This window comes from Patagioenas fasciata, chromosome 1, assembly GCF_037038585.1.
Source record: "Patagioenas fasciata isolate bPatFas1 chromosome 1, bPatFas1.hap1, whole genome shotgun sequence".
NCBI lineage: Eukaryota > Metazoa > Chordata > Aves > Columbiformes > Columbidae > Patagioenas > Patagioenas fasciata.
In genome coordinates, this window is record NC_092520.1 from 182,096,548 (window position 1) to 182,116,105 (window position 19,558).

Genomic DNA, 19,558 nt, shown 5'->3' on the forward strand with positions numbered 1-19,558 from the left:
ATTTTGGCATAAGGCAGAAAGAACACAGCTTGATCTCAGATTTCAGGGTGAATTTCCAGTGCTGGTATTCAAGAAAGGCATGGGTTTATTTGTAAATTAAAAGAGAGGTTAACAGGAAAGTCATTGGGGGAAAAGAAAGAAAAAAAAAAAAAGAAAAAAGAAAATATGGAACCCTACCGCACCATTTATAGTCTCTTTACAGATGAGAACATGGTTTATAAAATGTAATTTGAGTTATAAATAATATTATTGTTTATTTCAGCCAAAAAGCTGTAGCTCATTTTATTAAGTGAATGGATGTGTTTGTGTTGTGTTACTCGTTACTTCACTGCAAAATATGCTTGTAATGATAATCTATGGAAAAGTTAATGCAGTGGCAGGGAAAAGAATAGTAAAAGAACTTACACAAAGTATTTCCAGTAAGAAAAAAAACTGAAGAGTATTGGATCTCTTTGTTCCTCTCAATCAAATTGCTGGGGGGAAAAAAAAAAAAAAAGAGAGAGAGAGAACTGAAAAATTTGGCTTCAGAGTGCAACATTAAAAGCAACCATTTGTACCAATAAGTCTGGGAGAGAGGCTTAGTCATTTTCTAAATCTGTTCAACACTCAGGGTGTCCCATTCCCTTGGCTGGTGTGCAGTGCATACTCAGCAGTAAGGCATACAATATTATATCAATCATTAATGTTCACTTATTTCAAGCACCATTGATAAGGAATTACTATGTGATGTCAGACAAAAATATTCACTACAAAATAGAAACAGAAGTTCTTCTTCAAATACTGTGACTGAAAACACCATGCAAAAACACAGATATAGCAAAAAATATGTCATGTTGTCCAGAAATCTGAGATGGCAACAGTGGAAGATTTGTAGTACTTCTCTGAGCCATGCAAGTGCTGACATTTAACTTTTACAAAAAGTGATGTGGACTTTGGTTTTTTTCCCCCAGAAAGAAAATAAAAAATGAGAGTTTAAGAAAAAGAAAACTGTAAGCACCACAAAACAATAATTTGTGATGTCAAGTTGCAATACATGGAACAGCTCGTTTCCATCACCAGTAAGGCAGGTGGGGGAAAAGTAAAAAATAAATGCATTCTTGTAAAGCAAGGTTAATGAGGCAAGAGGATGTGATCTGATTTTTAATGAATGGATCCACCCAGTGAATATCCACACTGGCATGTATAGCAGGATGTCATGAGCTATTCCCACAGCTCCCTAATGTGATTGACATTTTGTGCAGTGAAGAGGCTGGAGGTAGGAGAATGACAGGGCTCCCCCACTCAGACCCAGAGACCAAAGTCCAAGCTCTGGTCTGTACTGGTGACAAAGGCCATTTTCAATAAATCCAGTTATAGACAGAAACTCATCTGTTGAAGCCAAGAACATCAAAGGCAGCTTAATGTGATGCTGGCCACATCATACCCTTGGGTGTCACAAGTTAGAGAAAATGGTATGATTTGGTCATACTTGTTTTGAGACCCACATAAGGCAGAACTTACACTCATTTTGGTACATCTTGTGGAGGGTTTAGTGACCTGGATTCACAATAACAGGGACAAGCAATATTATACTTATATCCCTGTGATAGTTAATCAAAACAGTCTCAAGCCAATATAGGAAAATCGAAGTGAAGGTGGCTAGTCTACTTCCACCACTTAAACTAGAGTAAATTTATAAGCATAGATCTTGAAAAGTAATCTAAATTGTTACTATTTTACAATAAGTTTTGGGCATATTATTATTTCAGTCATTTGAGGACCACAATCAACAATTCCTACTTCTCTCCACACACACATACACACACAAAAAAGAAAAAATCCTTGGGAAGGAGGGATGAGATGTCAGGAAGCCACGACACAGCTCACGTACTCTACAACAAACCATGCTGTCACAGGGTCACAATTTGCATTATCCCTATGATGAGCAAAGAGGCAGTCAAAACTGAATACAGGGAGCAGCTTAAAGAAACTTTTTAATAATAACAAAGGTGTAAATTGTCACACGACTTCTGAGGCAGACACTTCGGTGTGGTTTCACCAGTGCTGACTGAACCACCCCTTCTCACTGGAGTGTCACCATGATTTTACTGAGGAATACTAATGGCAAGGAAGTAAAAATCAGAGATTTGATACTGATCCTAATGTGGTATGTCTGGGATGGAGGCCAACTGTCCTGGTGGGGATATGGGTTGGAGCCCATTGGCAGCTGCAGCACTTTGGCCTCAGCCCCCCTCCAGGAGATGGCACTGATCCTGGGGAGCACAGAGTCATGGTGGGGACTTCACCCAGCAGCATCCAGACCCCAAGGCATGCTTGTGAGTCCCACAACAGCCAGGGTTACCCCAGACCAAGGCATGCCACCAATGCAAAGCAATGCTGAGAACCATCCCTTCTGTTGCTGTGCATCATCCCTTACTCCAAATATAAATAACTTTCCATGAACACAAGGAAATAGAAAACCAGGGGGGAAATGGTGTTGTAATAAAAATAAATTACACCTGAGGTGGATGTGCTTCATCAGTAGATTTCTACATCAGATTTTTAAACATCTTCAGTGAAGAAACACACTAGTTCGTAAGAAAAAAATCCACTTCCTTCTGATAAAATGGAGACATGCTGATTGACGATGAGGCCTTCAGGCTTATTAAAATAGTTAGAGGCTTTAACTGAATCTCTGCCTCTACTACCAAAAATATTCACAATATTCTTGAGGTTTTTGCATTTCTATACTGCAGAGAGAAGACTTTCCTGAACTGTCTAATTTTAGAAGAACATGAGTTCTCAGGACAGATGAAGGGAGCATGCCAAGGTAATAAATCATTCACTGCTTAGCAAAGAGGAAGAATTTGGGAACTCTAGCATGGCAGCACAGACTTTATAAAACACGCAAGGAGTTTTAACCTTTTAAATTACTGGACTGGGAGTTTCTGAGATTTTGTGAGAAGTACCTAGAAAATCAAGGTTTCTGTCAGCGGGCTCAAATTCACCGCAGAGAATCCTTACTCATTCAAAATTCATAAGAAGCCTTTACATTTAAAATAGTTGAAAGCTGCTGGCATAAGCCAGTCATAAATATAGCCAAATCGGGTAAATCAGAAGAAAAAAACCTTATTAATGCAACTTCTAGAAGAAAAAGTGCAATTTAGGACAAGTAAAATCAAAGCATAAGATAAGGATGACGACAGTAGTAGGGATGGTCAACAAGTATTTATTTTTACTCTAAAAGTTACTGATCATTTCTGCCACAAAAATATGCAAAACCAGACTTGTCCAGAACAGTGAATGTAAAAATCGTGCAAATTATACTGCTCTGGTCTGCACTGATTATCTATTGTAGTCAGCATCCCACTAACTTAAATTTCCACAGTCATTCTAAACATAAACTTCTGTATTTTTTTACAAGCCTTCAGGGTCTATATAGCTTTTTTTTAATTAGTTGGTTCAGCAAAATTGCTATGAAAATTAATTAGAACAATACAACACACCCCCAGAGGGACTAGTTTAAGACTCAAGAAGACCTGTAAGGTATATCATTAATCAGAGAAGTTTAGATTTTTAGTGAATGAACTTGCTGAACAACATTGAATACATTCAAGTGATCATATGTTTGGTGAGGTATGCTTTGTTTATACTCTAATAACCTTTGAAAGATTTATACCCAAATCCTGTTGGTTGACTGGAGCTCCTCCAACATTTAAAGGCAGGGAAGGAAATAGATGACTCACCTGTGGCCTGAAACAGTGCAGCAGAATGGGCATAACTTTATATAGATAAAAAACAACAAAGAACATACTATTGTAGGGGAGTTTTTATACTTATACAAGAGCATTTAATTAACTTGCACCTATTTTATGCTGTCTTGCATATTTCCCTGTGTCGTTTTGTGTTAACTGCAAATTACATAACACATATTTGTCAAAATACAAGCAAGAACAGTTTGGGTCCTGTAAAAGCCACACATGGAATGGGATTGTTACTGCAACAGCAGGTGGGATAAGCTTGACAAGACAGGGAAAAGGAAAAGGAAAGGAAGCACTGGAACTCAGGGCTTTCATACATTGGAATGCCCTATCAGCAAGCTGAAAATGTTTTAGTTGTGCAGAAGTTGTCAAAGTTATATTTCTTGACATTATGTTTTTTCATTCTCTGAATTCTGCCATATAGGTCTGAAAACTCATGAGTCTGGGAGTTTTCAGGTTTGAAATAACATAGTTCTGCGTATCAAAGGAGAAATTGCATTATTTGAGCATGAAAGACAATTTACATTCAAAGATAGAAATTTCAGCAGTTTGGTGACCTGTTTGTTGGCCTGTGTTTCTCAGTAATAGTGAGGACAGTGTAACATGGACATTCTGCTGGCAGGTGAGTATCCTGAATTAGTAGGGAGTGTAAGGATTCACAGTGAAATTTTGGAGGAACTCAATAATGTGTTTGCCACTGTTTTTGTCATAGTGAGTTGAAGAGTTGTTTGAACTTACATTTTGAGGCAATAATCATGAGACAATTAAAAGGTCCAGTAATACACTAATAATTTAAACATCATCAGGTTATGCTCCTGTTTCTTACATTGTAGTACAAAAATGTATTTTTGAAACACAATTTGGAATTGATAGATGTTTACCTAATATCCATGTGTATTTCTTCAGAAACGTTTGCCGTATCTTAGAAGCAGCATATCTGCAATGTGATGCAGGGGTTGCTATGGTGAGTTCACATCTCTTATTTAATGCTGTACCTGAGTAAATACACATTGTAACAATATCTATTAGAGGTGCTATTACTAAAGTTATGTCAGCATTTCTATCAAAAATACTTGTCTTCCTGTTGCGACTTGAACAAATCCACAGGAGTCTTTGCACTCTTCTAGTGTATTTTCTTTCACAGCTTCAATCACATCCTTAAGTTCTCTGCTGTAAAAATCAGATTAAAAAAATCAGTGGATTTTTTTTCTATTCTTTAGTAGCTAGTGATTTTGATGACAATTATGGGATTTTTGATTTAGAAAAATCTCTAAAAAAATTTGGGGATTAGTTTTCATTTCCCTGTTACAGTCGGTGCCAGTGGGCATTGAGTCAGGCACTAATTGCACTACTTGTTTTATAACCCTTCTGTATTGCCAGAATGGCATAAAGACACTTTTGTGTAAAGGAGAATCAGATTTCAGTTCCTGTATTGAATGACTCAATTTAAGTAAACAGCATCAGAAATTTAACTTGTAGACTCTAGTGCATTCTTTTTGAGCAATTATTTAAGTCACTTTCCAGAATAACACATAAGAAAGAGAGTGCATAGTTGGAAGTAATTGAATGCATTTATCTTTTTGGCTCCTATTTATTTTTTTATTCATTTACTTTGAAAATGAGTAAGTAACTTTCTGAGAATATTTCTCTCTACGAGCTCCCCTGAATATGTCAGGGTAACTCTTGCATTATGCATATATATAAATTTGTAGGCTGACCTGATTAAATATTTTCATTTTGTGAGTTTTATTTTTTGTTGTGTTTTGTTTTGTTTTTTACTAAAATAACTGTTGTATAAAATGTCTATATTAGAAAATCCCTTATACCAAATAATGTTTTTTGAAAAAACTGCTACAAAAGTATTCCTAAATACACATATTTTTTTTCTCAGAATTGTGGGGTTTAAGGGCCTGGGTGGAAAAGTAAAAATTCACAGTAAACAAACAAATTACTTTTCCCACTTGCCCATGGGGTCCGATTGTTATACTGGGATTTGCACGTGTGCTTGTACATTTACCTTATGAAGACTATACATTGAAGTGGAACAGTTTCTTCTGTGCTTCACATCAGCCAGTAAGGATGGATACTCATTACTGAATTAGCTGAACAGTGCCGCTGAACAAACACGTCTTTACCGTAAGTCAGGAAGAACACGGTTGGATGGAGAAACTCAAACAGATCATAAATGTACATCATTAGCTGGTAATGAGAAGGTAAGGCTTTTTTTCTGAGAATTTACTCCCAGAGTCAGAAAGAGAGAGGTGTGATGTGTTTCAAATATTGCCCTGACATAAATTACAGAAGCTGGGTTATTACACAGCATAAATCAAAGCCCTTCATCTTCAATTCAGTCGTAGTAAAGCCTTCTTCCCAAACACAAGCCAGTAGCTAACATTGCTGTATTCAGAGTAAAAAGCTACAACAGTAAAAAAAATTACTGTCCAGTAATATAAATAAAGGAATAATAGAGCATAATGAATGGCACCTACCTATGACCAGAATATGATTAAAACACCAGCCTATCCACTTTTCAAAAGAATTATCACAATGAAGCACTCATAATACATCTCTTTTTTTCCCATTAAGAGTCTGTATTCATTTTGCATATCAGTTATCTTCAGTGTTACTCATCAACGTGCAAAAAATCCTCCTAAGAGAGCAAGTCAGCATATTCTTTCTTTCTTTCTCTTTCTATCTCTTTCCTTCACATATAAAACTGGAGCAAGGAGGATGGAAGAAGATGGTAAAGTTCTACTTTCAAGCATCTTCACTGGAAAACAGTTTTCAGACCCCAAGGGTGAATATCTGTATAATATCAGCAGTGTAAAGCATGGCAGCTCTGTCGATCTTACACATGATGAGCCACATATGAGTTTTTCAAATAAGTGTAACCCAGAAAGTACCATTTGAGCCATATTGAAAAAAAGCAGCAGAAAACAGTGTGATGTATCAGGGCAATGTGCTAAGAGCAACCTCCTACCATGCCTCAGGAGATCGGTGCCTATGTGTTGAAACAGTTGACACTTCTCTGGTTTCCTTACAGACAGTGCCAACCAGAATGCATTTGAAGTATAACTTTGAGACGACAAAGGTATGTATTATAAGACTTATAAGGGATGGAAAAAATCTTGGTCCGTGCCTAAAAAAGTTGTATTAGTGTGATATCATTTATTAAATGTACCACTTTGTTGAGGCACAATGCATTGTTTTGAAGTTAACTATACATATTCATTGCTTTTGTTTTGTGATAAATCTAGCACTTCTTAGTGAACCTCACTGGTTGCTAAGACTTCTTGTTGTAACTTTCTTTAAGCTTATGAGAGAAAATTTATCCGCTAACTTGGAAATACAACCTCGTGCGTTACATCTTACCAAAAGTCCTCAGAACCACCAGTGATCTTGAAAGTCATCTGACAGACACTCTTGGTACATAATTTGACATTATTTTAGCCTGCTGCTGTTGCACCAGAAAGCAAAAATTCAGAATCACTGTATGATAATTTTCATCACTAAAAAAATCAACAGAATTATCTGAGTGTGTCAACATTTTGAACATCACTTTCAAATTATGCAAGACACAGCTTTGTGTAAGATCAGCTGCTAGACCATATCATAGCTAAAGACTTCAGAGTTTGAAGGAAGTAATAGAAAAATGTAAGAATTTTATTATCAAGAAATACATGAAAATGTTTAAGAATGTTACATTAAGGTCAGATGTCTAATTAAAAGATTAATTTTGTGCAGCATTTTAGCCAATGAAAACATTCTACAAGTACTAACGGGTTTTCAAAAAGTCATTGTGAAATAGGAAGGAAATTATTATCACACTTTTACTCTCTCCATAACTGAATATTAGGACCTGAAAAGTATATCATATGTCCCTACCACTGATGAGTTTTGCAAGTAGTAGTAGTCAAGATTACCATCTAGTCTTCATAATCTGGATTTCATAACCACCATGGACAGTTTCTCTATACACTATTAAAAATAGAAGCACTAGCCCATTTTGCTTCAAGGTAAAGTTTACTTCAAAGTAAAAAGAAAATTACATAACATTACAACAAAAAATTATAACATCTTCCTGTCTTTCTAGCAATTTAATAACTTAATTTACAGAACATTTTTTATTCCTAATATAGCTCATTTTATCTTTTTGTTCTTTATTTTTCCAGCAATTAGATCTGTAAATTTAAAAGTCATATTTCAGAAATTAACATTAAAGACAGAGGAGGAGAAAAGACAGGTAAGTGAAAAAGAATCAGAAAATTCCACTGTGAAACCAAAGGTTGAAATCTAAGGAACCAACCTTTGCTTTTCAAGTCCATCACAAGTCCTGTTAGGAGACATGGTTTTACCCTTCTTGTTTTTAAAACAGATTAGTTGGTAATGTTCTGATTACTGAAACTGAGAGGAGGAAAATTGCTGGATTCTGCAGGAATGTGATTTTTTTATTATTTTTCCTTTTTACAGTGAAAACATTAGGGGACAATAAGGTTACTCAAGTCTTCCTTTGCCAGTAAAAAGACTTTAGCCTGAATGAGTATCTCAGGATTCAGTCGATGTTTCTACTTTATATTTTATTGCCTACAGACACCAGTGCAGGTGAAGACACAAAACAAATGATGGACCCTTCTAGCTTTGTTTGAAATACGTGTCACAGAACTCTCAGACATCTGAAAAGCATGACTCATCTAGTACATTTTTGTTTCTATTTTACTATGGAAAACATCACTCCTGCTCTGAGAAAGCTTGCTTTTGTTGAACTTAGCATACTGTTAAATTAGAATAACAAAATCATAGAATAGTTTAGCTTGGAAAGGACCTTTAAAGGTCACCTAGTCCAACCTCCCCCACAATGAGCAGGGACTTTTTCACAGAATCACAGAATGTTAGGGATTGGAAGGGACCTCAAAAGATCATCTAGTCCAATCCCCCTGCCGGAGCAGGAATACCTAGATGAGGTTACACAGGAAGGCATCCAGGCAGGTCTTGAATGTCTCCAGAGTAGCAGACTCCACAGCCTCCCTGGGCAGCCTGTTTCAATCAGATCAGGTTGCTCAGAGCCCCATCCAGCGTGGTCTTGAATGTTTCCAGGGATGGGGCATCTACCACCTCTCTGAGCAACATGTGCGAGTGTTTCACCACCTCCAAATCTTCCTCACTATGTGTGAGTGAAGTTGGTCACATGCATAAATGTTGCCCACAGGAGTAGAAGGGACATTGATCAACCTCTTTCTGACAATTTACATTATTGGCCAACAGTGGAGGAGAAGAGTGACACAAACTCAGCCATGATCCACAGATGACTTGCCTTTTGTCTCTCCTGATCCCTGTTTTTTTTAAATTTTGAGCTAGAATGGTTGCAGAAAGCAGCTCCAGGAGAGAAGGAGCACTTTGAGAAATTTCTTCAGCTAATTAAAGTGTGTTGACAGGCTGAAGGGATTCCCAACCAGCACTGGCAGAAGAAAGGCTAAAACAGATCCCAGAAAGGAAGTGTAAAGTGCAACTGGCTCAGGAGACACAAACATTCCCCTCTACGTCAAAAAATCAAGCTTAGCCCGGACTGGGGGAGATTGAAAAATCTCTGTTATCACTGTTGCTGTTCAGGATGCTGTGTGAAATTTAGTGATAGCTGGGCCAGACACACACATCATAAAACCCTTGTTATCATTCCCAGTTTTTTACAGTTTAATGTGAATCAGAATCAGATCTGAAAGAAGTCATATATCTTGGACTGATATTCTCTATCCAGTAATTCTTAATTCCCTCTTGACAAAGTGGTGAAGCTAGAGCAGCCAGATCTTTAATATCAAGCCAAATATGGAGAAGAAGGAGCTCTATACACAAACACTTCTAGAAATAGAAGCATATTCATTTTCAAATAGAAATGTCACTGAATAGTACACACAGACATTGCATCTGTACAGGAACATGGAAGTTTCCCACCTTCATATTTAAATAGGACTATAGAAAGTAAATTTCTCACTTACCGCATAGCACTACTTGCAATAACAAACCAAATTTTATCTTCTGAGTCTCCTTGTTTTGCTGGAATGAAGGTGGGGAGAAATCCAGCTCAGTTCATCAACATGTTTAAATAGTGCCTTTGAGAAAGGCTTCAGAAGCAAATATGTACCATTGCACCAGGCAGCTGCTCTTGTGGATTTCCAGTTAAACAAACATCTATTGCAAGGTATGTCTCGTAATGAGGTTGTTTTCTCTAGACTTTTTCTAGGGTCATGGTCATCACCTGGGTATTGTGGTTTTCAGACTTACGAAATTACTAATCAATATTTGTGCAAAATTATGCAATAGTATAATACACAATAGTGGTGTATGAATGTGCAGCACGTAAAAGTAAAAATTTAATTTCCTGTAAGAATTGTTGATTTCCAGATTTTAATCCAAACTGTACATAATGGAGTCAAATAGAGTAAGTGACAAAACTTATAACATGTTAAATAATTTGTAACATATGAGAAAAAAAGACATGTAAAACAGTGTTGTGAAACATAAATATAAATGCAGCTCTGTTTTAGCAGTATTTTTATATGTAATTGCTGATTGCTTTCGACTTACAAGAGCAAAGCAAAAAAGTGTATGAGTCTTTGCAGAAATGGTGACTGTTATTGCTCACAGTCTTCTCTGGCGTGTTCATTCAGCGTGCTGAGCCAGGAAAAAGCTTTTACTAATAGGATTTGATTAAAATAAATACTAATTGCCTATTGACAGTATCCTTGAACCACTTTTTCTTCAGAATTTAAAAAAAAAAAAAAAAAAAGGAAAAAAAACCACCCACCTGATACACTAACAGATTTTCTCATTAAGTATAATTTTGACCAGCATGGTAAATACATTTGTTCTTAGTTTCAGAAAGACAAAATTCTCCAATTTGGACTCTCCAATTTTTTCTTTTACAACTGCATGGAGTCACAACAGGGTCTCAGCTACTTTCAAGACACTTCACTTGCTTCTGATTTGGGTGCTCAAACTGCAATGAAGTGCTGGGCTTCATTTGTCTCTGATTTTTAGCAGCTGTGTTTGAATTCAGAGTTTGATTGACAATTATCTCACCTTGACAGAAGCTTGATTACTTGGGCTATGAAAAGACTCTTTACACTATGTTGTGATAAACAGTTACTTTTTTATCCCACTTTTTGACATTAACTCTTACTTGTACCTGAAGAGCCATAGCTTCAATTTCTGTGGCTGGCATGATGCTTCACTGTCTAATAATGTTACTCCTTGGATTACCTATGCCAATGAAGTTTCAGCACAGATAATATTCAAAATCAATTTTTTCCAAGAGTTCTACTGAGCAAGGATTGTTATAAACTCTGTTAATTTAGGATTAAAGGGAGAATGAAAAGCCAGCAATAACAGTTCTTTGATAGCAGTGGGGGATGAGTAATTGAAAATGTTCTCACTGAGGACTAATCAGAGTATAATTGCTGAAGGAACCAATATTTCATTAATTGGAAAGGCAGTAAACTCAACCAGTCACAGTGCCAAAATATTGAAGTGCAGTTGAAGAATTTTATTGAACTAATCGATTTAATTGTTTTGAGTAATTCTGTTAGAAGAGTCATTATTAAGAAACATTATTCTCACTATAATTTTCTGAAACATAAAAACTTTTTATGAGGCAAGCGATTTTCATTTCAAAAAAAAAAGATGAGACAGCAGTTCTCATTTAAAAGAGCAACAAAACTATCAGTACTTGATTTTGGATATCATCATGGATGATATGAAGCATCTTTGTGAATGGAGGGTACTTTAGCTGTGTTTAGACTATCTTTAAAATTTCTGATGGCATTTTCTCTAAGTCAAAAAATTAGCTTTGTCCCATCTGCCCAATCTGGATACGATCAACTAGGGAAGTCTGCCTCCTGCTTTTGCTCACCCGCCCTCTGCTCCTCTTTAGCTGTGAGGGAATTATGTACAAGTGCTGTAGGTTATTTGCTAGCTCCACAATCAGTTTAAACTGGAATACACAGTCCTGGTTTACCTTCCAGTCCTCTACCTGCTTATTGCCACTTGCATCTCTCTCCCTTTGCCAAATGTTTGTGCAATCACATGGTGAGTGGGAACGGAGCAATGCTGTAGGTTAAAACTAGTCCCCTTTTTTTTTTTTTCGTTTTCTTTTTTTTCTCTTCCATATGTATTTATGACTATTTGCAGCCAGTGGAGAAGGAAGAAGAGTCAAAACAGTGATTGGGTCATGGCTGGAAGATGGCACTGCCTCTTTTAGCATCAGCATTTACGTATGTTGACTTACGGGAGTTGTGGCACTATGGTGTTAACATCACTCCTCCAGGATTCAAACCCAGCCAGCATCTGTGGAGAAAGAAACAGTAACCCAGCTATGTTGGTCACTGATTCCCTTCCTTTCCCAACACTGTTTGAACTGATTGAAAAACTCATTTCATTGGCACTAGTTCTGATGCAATATCTCTTAAATTCAAAAGTGGAGGGAGAATGTCATATGTAACCCTAAATGGACTGGAAATGTAACATCCTGGCCATGACTGTGTAATCTTTCTGGGTCTGTGACAATGACAATAAATATTGACATCTCTGTATAACCAAGCAAACTCTTTGGGAGGTTTTCATGCCACAATGAATGTTTAGTGCATTTCTAGCAACATCTCATTGTTTACTGACTCACAGACAACGCTGACTACGTAAGATTTGTAGAGCAAGGTAATGTAATTCATTAGATCTAATGGCAGAATTTAGAAATGCATATTTCCAGATGCCAGGTCCAAAAGGGAGAGCTTGTTAGTCTTTCAGATAGAGTCCGCAATCAAGGAGATAACAACGGTGACTGAGTTCCCATAAGGTGACTTTCTCTGATTGCTATTTGTGTACAGAAAGATGCTTGGCAGGCATCTTGCCACCAAGCTGTGGAGTCAATGTGGCTCAGGGGTCCAAAAAGCTCAGTTAAGTGCCTAGAAAACCTCTCAGCCAAGATTCTGCACAAATTCTTTGCAGCTGCAACACGAAAAAAAAAGAGAGTTTCATTACTGTTTCTTTATCACTGTTATTTTTAGCTATTACATATGTCTCCTGTGGCCTCTCCTCTTGATCAAATGCCATTATGCTAACAGCCATACAGACAGGCAGTACAAAACTGTTCCTAACTCACAATTTTAGGAAAAAATAGAGTTTAAAACTCAGGAAATCTCACAAATTAGGACTGGGATTAATGAAGGCATCTTCCCCATGGAATGCCTCTCAGGTTTAGGTGTGGTACTGAGAGGTGGAGGGCAATCTGCTGGGTCAGATACCGGCTACCATCATGTGAGGCTGTTGAACTCAGTGGATCAACAGCTTGATCAGAAAGTGCAAAACCTTGCAGAATTTTCACAGTTTGGTCAGAACAAAAGTATGTTTTACACAAGGTAGCAGGAGGGATATAAAAACATGACAGTGTAATAAACATGTTTCAGCTAGTATAATAAACAGAATTTGGAGCTTTCAGTGCTGAGCCAAATTTCTCTTTTAAAAGAGGAAAAATACACAGCCAGGCATTGTCTCATATGACAAATGATAATAATGAGCAATAACAATAACATGAATCATTGTTATAAGTCATCTGGTGATTTTCAAATTTTTTTTAGAAACTCACAAAGCATTACAAGAAGTCACTACCATGGGGTAAGGAACACTACCAAGGCATGTATGTGAAACTGACAAAGATTTTCTAGATATGAAATTTCAACAGAAAAAAAAAAGAACAAGAATGTTTCACATAGAGTATGTCTTTGACCATTTTAACCCATTTTGTACACTGTCTTTTGTTATGTGGCTTTACTGTATCATTAATTCATTAAATAGCCGATAAATGGCAGTGGGTTCTCTTTTATGGCCTACATGCTCTTTGCTGCTTAGTCCTGAATGTACTTATGCCTGTGATGTCCAAGTGAAATGGGGATGTACTGCATCCCCAGTGTTGCAGATGGAGGACTGGGGTGCAGAGAATGGATCAGACCCATTAAGGACATTGAGGCACCTTATTCTGAGCTGCTGTGAGTTTGTCTACAAGGTGTATTTTGGGCTGACATGCACTGGCACCTTCAGTGCTCAAAGTCAGTCCAAACGATGGAACCCTTAGGAGCACAGCAGAGGAGAACTAAGGCTTTGTCAGGCTACAACTCCACCACATACACATGTCTATATGCTGTATTTCAAACAGACTCAGCAGACTGAACAGTGAAGGAACTTTGATTTTGCAGAGCTTGAGTTGTCCAAGTCCAGAGCTGCTCAGCCTTGCACAGGTGATAGGTGCACCAGACAAGGCATTTAGTTTTATGTCCTGGACTAACTGTAGGGCACCTGGGGAGATCAGGACCAGGTGTACAACAGTATTCCTCTCGCTGCCAGAAAAGGTAACAGTCTCACCCTCTACCAGACCAGGAATGTATTGGTTTCACATCTTTTTCATTCATTTTAATAAATGGGAAATCCTTGTAATCTGTCAACACCCATAGGTCTCTGAAGGCATGCTTTTCCTCTCTTGTAAATATAAAACTTTTTAAGAGTGGTACCTCATCCTGATTCCTTCTAAAGAGCTGACTCTGCTCTCAGGGTGTAAGTAATGTTAAGTGCTGCAAAGCATTATACACTGCTCAGGCAGCACAAATACCAGTGTTGCTCTCCCACAGAGTCTGCTAATGAAAGGGAAATATGATTGTTTTCATGGGCTGATTTTAATCGCATATAGGTTATATGAACACATTGTTATTTTTATTAAAAGAAATGTGGTCACAGGACCCTAAAAGTTACCGGTGAAACTAAGTTATCAGTGGCTTTTTTGCGTGTTTTATAAAAAAAACATTGACTCCTAATGTAACAACAGCCAGAATACAAATGGCCAAATCATGGTTAGGAAGAGCTGGAACACTTTTCCAGCTAGGTCAGTGGTCCAACAAAAGTGATGCCCTGTCCCTCTGCCTGTCTCTTTTCCTTAGCTCACCATGCTACAACTATGCTTGTGGCCTCAGTCAGGAAGGACCCAGGTGTTGCTAACCCTACTGTGTTCAGTGCCTTTTTGCTTCCAAGGAGAGCCTGTCTCTCTCCTCCATATCCCCATTAGGTCGTTGTAGATAGCGATAATATCTCTCCTTAGCCTTCCTTTCTGCAGGCTGACCAAGCCATGCTCCTCCAAGCCTCATTTTATGCCTTGCAGTCCACTACCACCTTGCTGCACTCCATCTTTGTAGCAGGGGAGGGCAAAACTCAACTGTGTCAGGTGGAGGGGAATAATCTCTTCCCTGCCCTTGTCCTGCTGGCTGCACTCTAGCTAATGCAATCCAGATGGTTTCATGAGAGTTCTTCCAGGCCTTCCCTCTGTGACCCTGAGGTGAGAAGCAGCAGTGGCCAGCTCTGTCATTCCAGCACATCATGCCAGCACACATGGAGGCATTTGAGAGCTGTACACTACTAAACAAACATGAGCTTCTCTGGCTGACTAGACATGAACAAAAATGTATGTATGCGTTGCCTATGAAATTATAAATGGTGAGCTCTCCCCAGCCTGTGTGACTTGAAGTGTGCGCTTATCTCATGATAGATAACTGTGGACACATGCCATGGTGGACATGTCTGGTCATGCAATGGGACAAGCATTGGGCTACAGGGAAGAGGGAGCCACAAACAGGCTAGCCTAGCAAGTTATCCTGCTGGAAACCTTTCCTCACTAACATCTGAAGGACCTTCATGAGAGGTGGAAGAAGAGATGGGAACCACCCAGATGAAATGTTCTGGCAGGTTGGATCTAAGCTGGGCTGCTTCTGATGAATTGCTCAGGATGCAGGGGTCATTGCAGCTGCTGCAAAAAATAGCCCACTCAAATGAGGATGGGGACCAAAATATCAAACTAGGTTTAACTCCTTTACACGCAGCAGATCTGGACCTATGGGTTTTTCAGATCTTGAAAGAAGCCGAGGTCCCAAAGACACACCTAGTGCCCAGCTCTGGATGCTCCCAGGGCCCATGAATCTCACCACCACTCACTGCCCAAGTCACAGGTGCCAAACCAGTGGTACCTGCAAGAGCCTGAAATCACTCACTCACATTTGGGCAGAACATGGCAGCAGCTATGAGAAAGCACAGGCACTCTGTTAGTTGCCTAAAAGGGCAGTTCTCTACACTTAGCAAATAACACAGTGTAAAGAGACTGGATAAATTGCAATATATAGCTCCAAAAAATCAGGGATGTTAAGAAGACTTCTTATACATATCAGTATAGAAAGGAGCTAGCTAAAGTGATTTAACACCTCAATATTCCTCAGTGAGGATTTTTTTTCTATTTAAAAACATATAAAACCATAGTATTTTATTGCATGTTATCGAGCAGTGGCTATTCACTAGCTAGTGAATTCATCATTCCTCTGCCCTGCAGCTTTGTTTGCTCAGCCTCGTTCCATGTAGAGCATGGACAATATGTTCTCTCTAGCACACATGGACACTTTCAGAGCAAACAATAGACACAAGCTTGCAGTGAAAAATCTCCAGGTAGCCCCTGTCTTCACTCAGGGAAGGCTCAAAGCCAGGAATAATTGTCCTGACAGTGTGAGATGTTCCCAAATGTGTTCTGAAAATAATGGAGGGGGATTGGCACCACTGAAGTAATCATTTTTATGTGGGGTGTGGAACAGCAGAAGGCCTGGGGGAAATATCTAGAGAGGATGTTTTCGTCCCTTCATTACATCTTTCAATTAGAAAGAAGGCAAAATGAATTTTGCAAGGTAATTCCTTCTTCTAAATAGTATAAACAACACATAAACCCTTCCCAAAGCCAAGACTCACAGCATCAGCCTTCAAGTACCTGAACAGAGCGTATGAAAAAAGCTGGCTGGTGATCATAAGCCCCTTCTGGGTGTGCTGAATTGTTTCCTGACTTGTTCCTGTCTCTGTCCATCAAGATCATTCAGACTCTAAGGCAAATTGTCTTTTTTCATAGTCATTGCAGTGAAGTGCCTTTTGTTAGGTGTTATGAACCTGAACTTCTCCGTCTTTCCCTACTGCCTATAGATGATAGGCAAAAATAAATACACTCTGCACTGGCAGGAATTGTTCCAACAGGGATACGTGGTAACACTGCAAGAAAATATCTTGTCCCATCTGTAGTCATGCTTCATGTTATAAGCCCATTAAGTCAAAAAACATAACAATAAAGCAATTAATATATTGTAAATTATAGCCATGATTCTGAAACTTGTATTTATTATAAGGAATTCTATTTCTTAAAATTAATTATTTGAGTTTTATTTAATATTTTATTTTAGCTCTTCCTCAGTTCACTGTAACCTGTTGCAAATGCAGTTTTTCATGCCTGCCCCGTGAAGGTCATTGCTGACAGGGAGACTGGAATAAAGTTGAGAATAAGAAGGAATTAAGGTTTTGCAAAGGAAAAACAGGATATTGCAACCTTTTTTTCAAAACATACCAGCTATTATGCTACAGAGAATTTATTACATTTGCCAACTATCCTCAATTTTGTTTTGCAAAATTCATATATTATTATTTTCAAGGGCACTTTGAGCTCTGTGTGGGTAGTTATGTATTTAGTGTGTATTTGTGAAGATGAAAAGATTTCTTAAGCCAAAACGTGCTGGTCTTTCACCAGCAAATCTCTTCCAGAAATCACTGGACTGTTGAAATGGTCCCTGTAAAAGGTGTTCTAACCCTTTGAAATGTAGATTTAGACCTATGTGTAGAAGTGTGTGTAGGGTCTGGTGCTTTGAATGTAGGTGGTTTGTCATCACCAGATAACCTTGTCTTCTAGTGTGCTGCTGAAGAACAGACAGCCACAGCAAAATAGCAAAATACACTTTCCTCTACAGACTGGCTGCCTCAATGGCAAAGATGATGAGTAAAGAGTTACTAAACTAAACTCAGAGCTCTAACAAAATCTCCTGCAACTTAAGAAGACAGTCTTTGTGCAAGGAGCAAACATGGACAGACATAAGGATCTGGTGCCAAGAAGGCGGCAGTATGAGTCAGAGAGCAGCAGTTACTTCAAAACAGGCATCTTACCAATATTTTTGGGGGTTTCTGGGTGAGAGCAGGATTTCTTGTTTGTAGAAAACAGGAAAATGTTAATAGAACACTTAACACAACCTCACATTCTAAAAAACAAGACAGAAATGCAGTAAGAATGTGCTCAGTATTTTGGTCAAAGCACCTCCTACACCTTCAGTAATCAACCTTATTTCACCCTGTAAAGCCTTTTTGCTGACCCAGGCTCCAGGCACAGGCAAAACAGCAGCTACACTGGCAGCAGCTCAGCCTGACCTACTCTGACAGAGCCCAGACACCAGAGCCTGACCACTGCAGCCCAAGTGTGGGGTACAACAGCTGGGACAGGGGCAGGCAGGAGAGTGCACTGGACTCCCCCTGTCAGTACCCCTGTGCTCCCCATGTTTGAAATACCTGAGGTACCAAGCTCTGGGCCAGCACCTCGATTTCACAGTCAGACGAGCTCTTGATTGCCCTTTGACTCAGATGAGGACTTTGAACAATGGCTGGTAGGTTTTGCTCCATAAAGAGCATTACAGTGTTCAGAACATGGGACCTGTTGAGGAGGCGAATGTGAGAGGCTGTCTCTGGAGCACGAGGACCACTGAGCCTTATCTGATGGCACTGCCACCACTGCTACCTCCATTCCCTGCTGAAAACCTCTTCTGCAAACACTGTTCTAGCTATGGAAGACTGCTTAGGGGAGGCCTCTTCTGTCAGGAAATGTGTCCTTAGTTCTTGGATCAGGCACATCTGGAAATTTTCCTGTAAATGATGACAGGTATTATTACACCATGTGTTCTCTCTATGGGATAGTAGGTAGCCAAAAGGCACCAGAAAAAGAAAGCATAATGTACGGTGTACCAAATAATATGGTTCTAGTTGCAGTTGACCTGGTTACTCAGAGAAGGGTAAACAGGGGTCAGGGCACTATGGGGAAGCACTCCTTGCTGAGCTGCAGGGTGCTCCATTGGCTCTGAGGTGACTATCAGAGCTTGTAGAATGGTCTCACAAATTAACACAGAAAAAGAAGACTTTTTAGCAAGTTTGCGTGGTTTTTATCCAAAAGTAGTACACTTGGCCTTTCTTTGAATGTACAATAGAAAATAGTCTGGTTGCACAATATCTGTGGCAGGGACATGTCTCACAGAAAGCTAATGCCAGGCATGGGTGTTGGGTATATCCCTAGGTTGTGCTTTCTTTTGCCCACTATTTCCAACATTTTAATGAAGAATTTAATCCTATTCTTTGCCTGAGAACAAGAAAATACGTTTTCTTCTTTCAACTCATGCACAACCTCAAGTAATCATAGCAAATGTGAAGTTTTCTTTAGAAAGAGTGAAATACAATACAGCCATGTTGAAGAAAAGATAGAAAGGGCTCTGCCGTCTAGGGTTATGATGTGTCTCCTTTCAGTCTGAAGACTGGACACTGACACTTGCTCTGCTGGGAGAGGTCTTTCCTGGTGAAAATTAAGCAGTACTTTCCAGTTAGGGATAAGCAGAAAGAAGTGACAATGTCAAGAAATCCCCTCCCTGTTAATACAGCTGGCTTCTCATTTGCAGACAAAATCACCTACAAGCATGTGGATGATTTCTGCCAGGCCCACCTGCCTGGATACCTTATGCTCCTTGGCATCTTTGGGGCATCAGGTGCCGGGACAGGGGCACTGCTGAGCACCATTGATCTTGATGACTCCATCCTTCTATACACCGAGGAAAGACCCACCTAAGTATTTTGGTGTGGCTACAGAAATTATTGTGCCAAACTGTTTAGGCTTGATGAGTGTCAGA

The 19,558-nt window shown here is 38.9% G+C and overlaps 1 protein-coding gene and 1 long non-coding RNA gene across 6 annotated transcripts in view; one reads left to right on the top strand and one right to left on the bottom strand.

Moving 5' to 3' along the window:
- LOC136103204 (uncharacterized) overlaps nucleotides 1-9,857 on the bottom strand; it is a 38,534-nt gene extending 28,677 nt beyond the window's left edge. The window contains exons 1-3 of one of the 5 annotated variants that reach the window (XR_011736724.1): nucleotides 9,731-9,857; nucleotides 5,758-5,909; nucleotides 4,622-4,910 (exon numbers count right to left, since the gene is read on the bottom strand). This is a non-coding gene — a long non-coding RNA (uncharacterized lncRNA). The other 4 variants (XR_011736725.1, XR_011736723.1, XR_011736722.1 and 1 more) reach the window with 4 other exon arrangements.
- Nucleotides 9,833-19,558, top strand: part of SLC38A4 (solute carrier family 38 member 4) — a 33,130-nt gene continuing 23,404 nt past the window's right edge. Inside the window, exon 1 of the mRNA XM_065841140.2 lies at nucleotides 9,833-9,933. The gene's annotated coding sequence lies outside the window, so the exon portion shown is untranslated. The remainder of the gene's footprint in view (nucleotides 9,934-19,558) is intronic.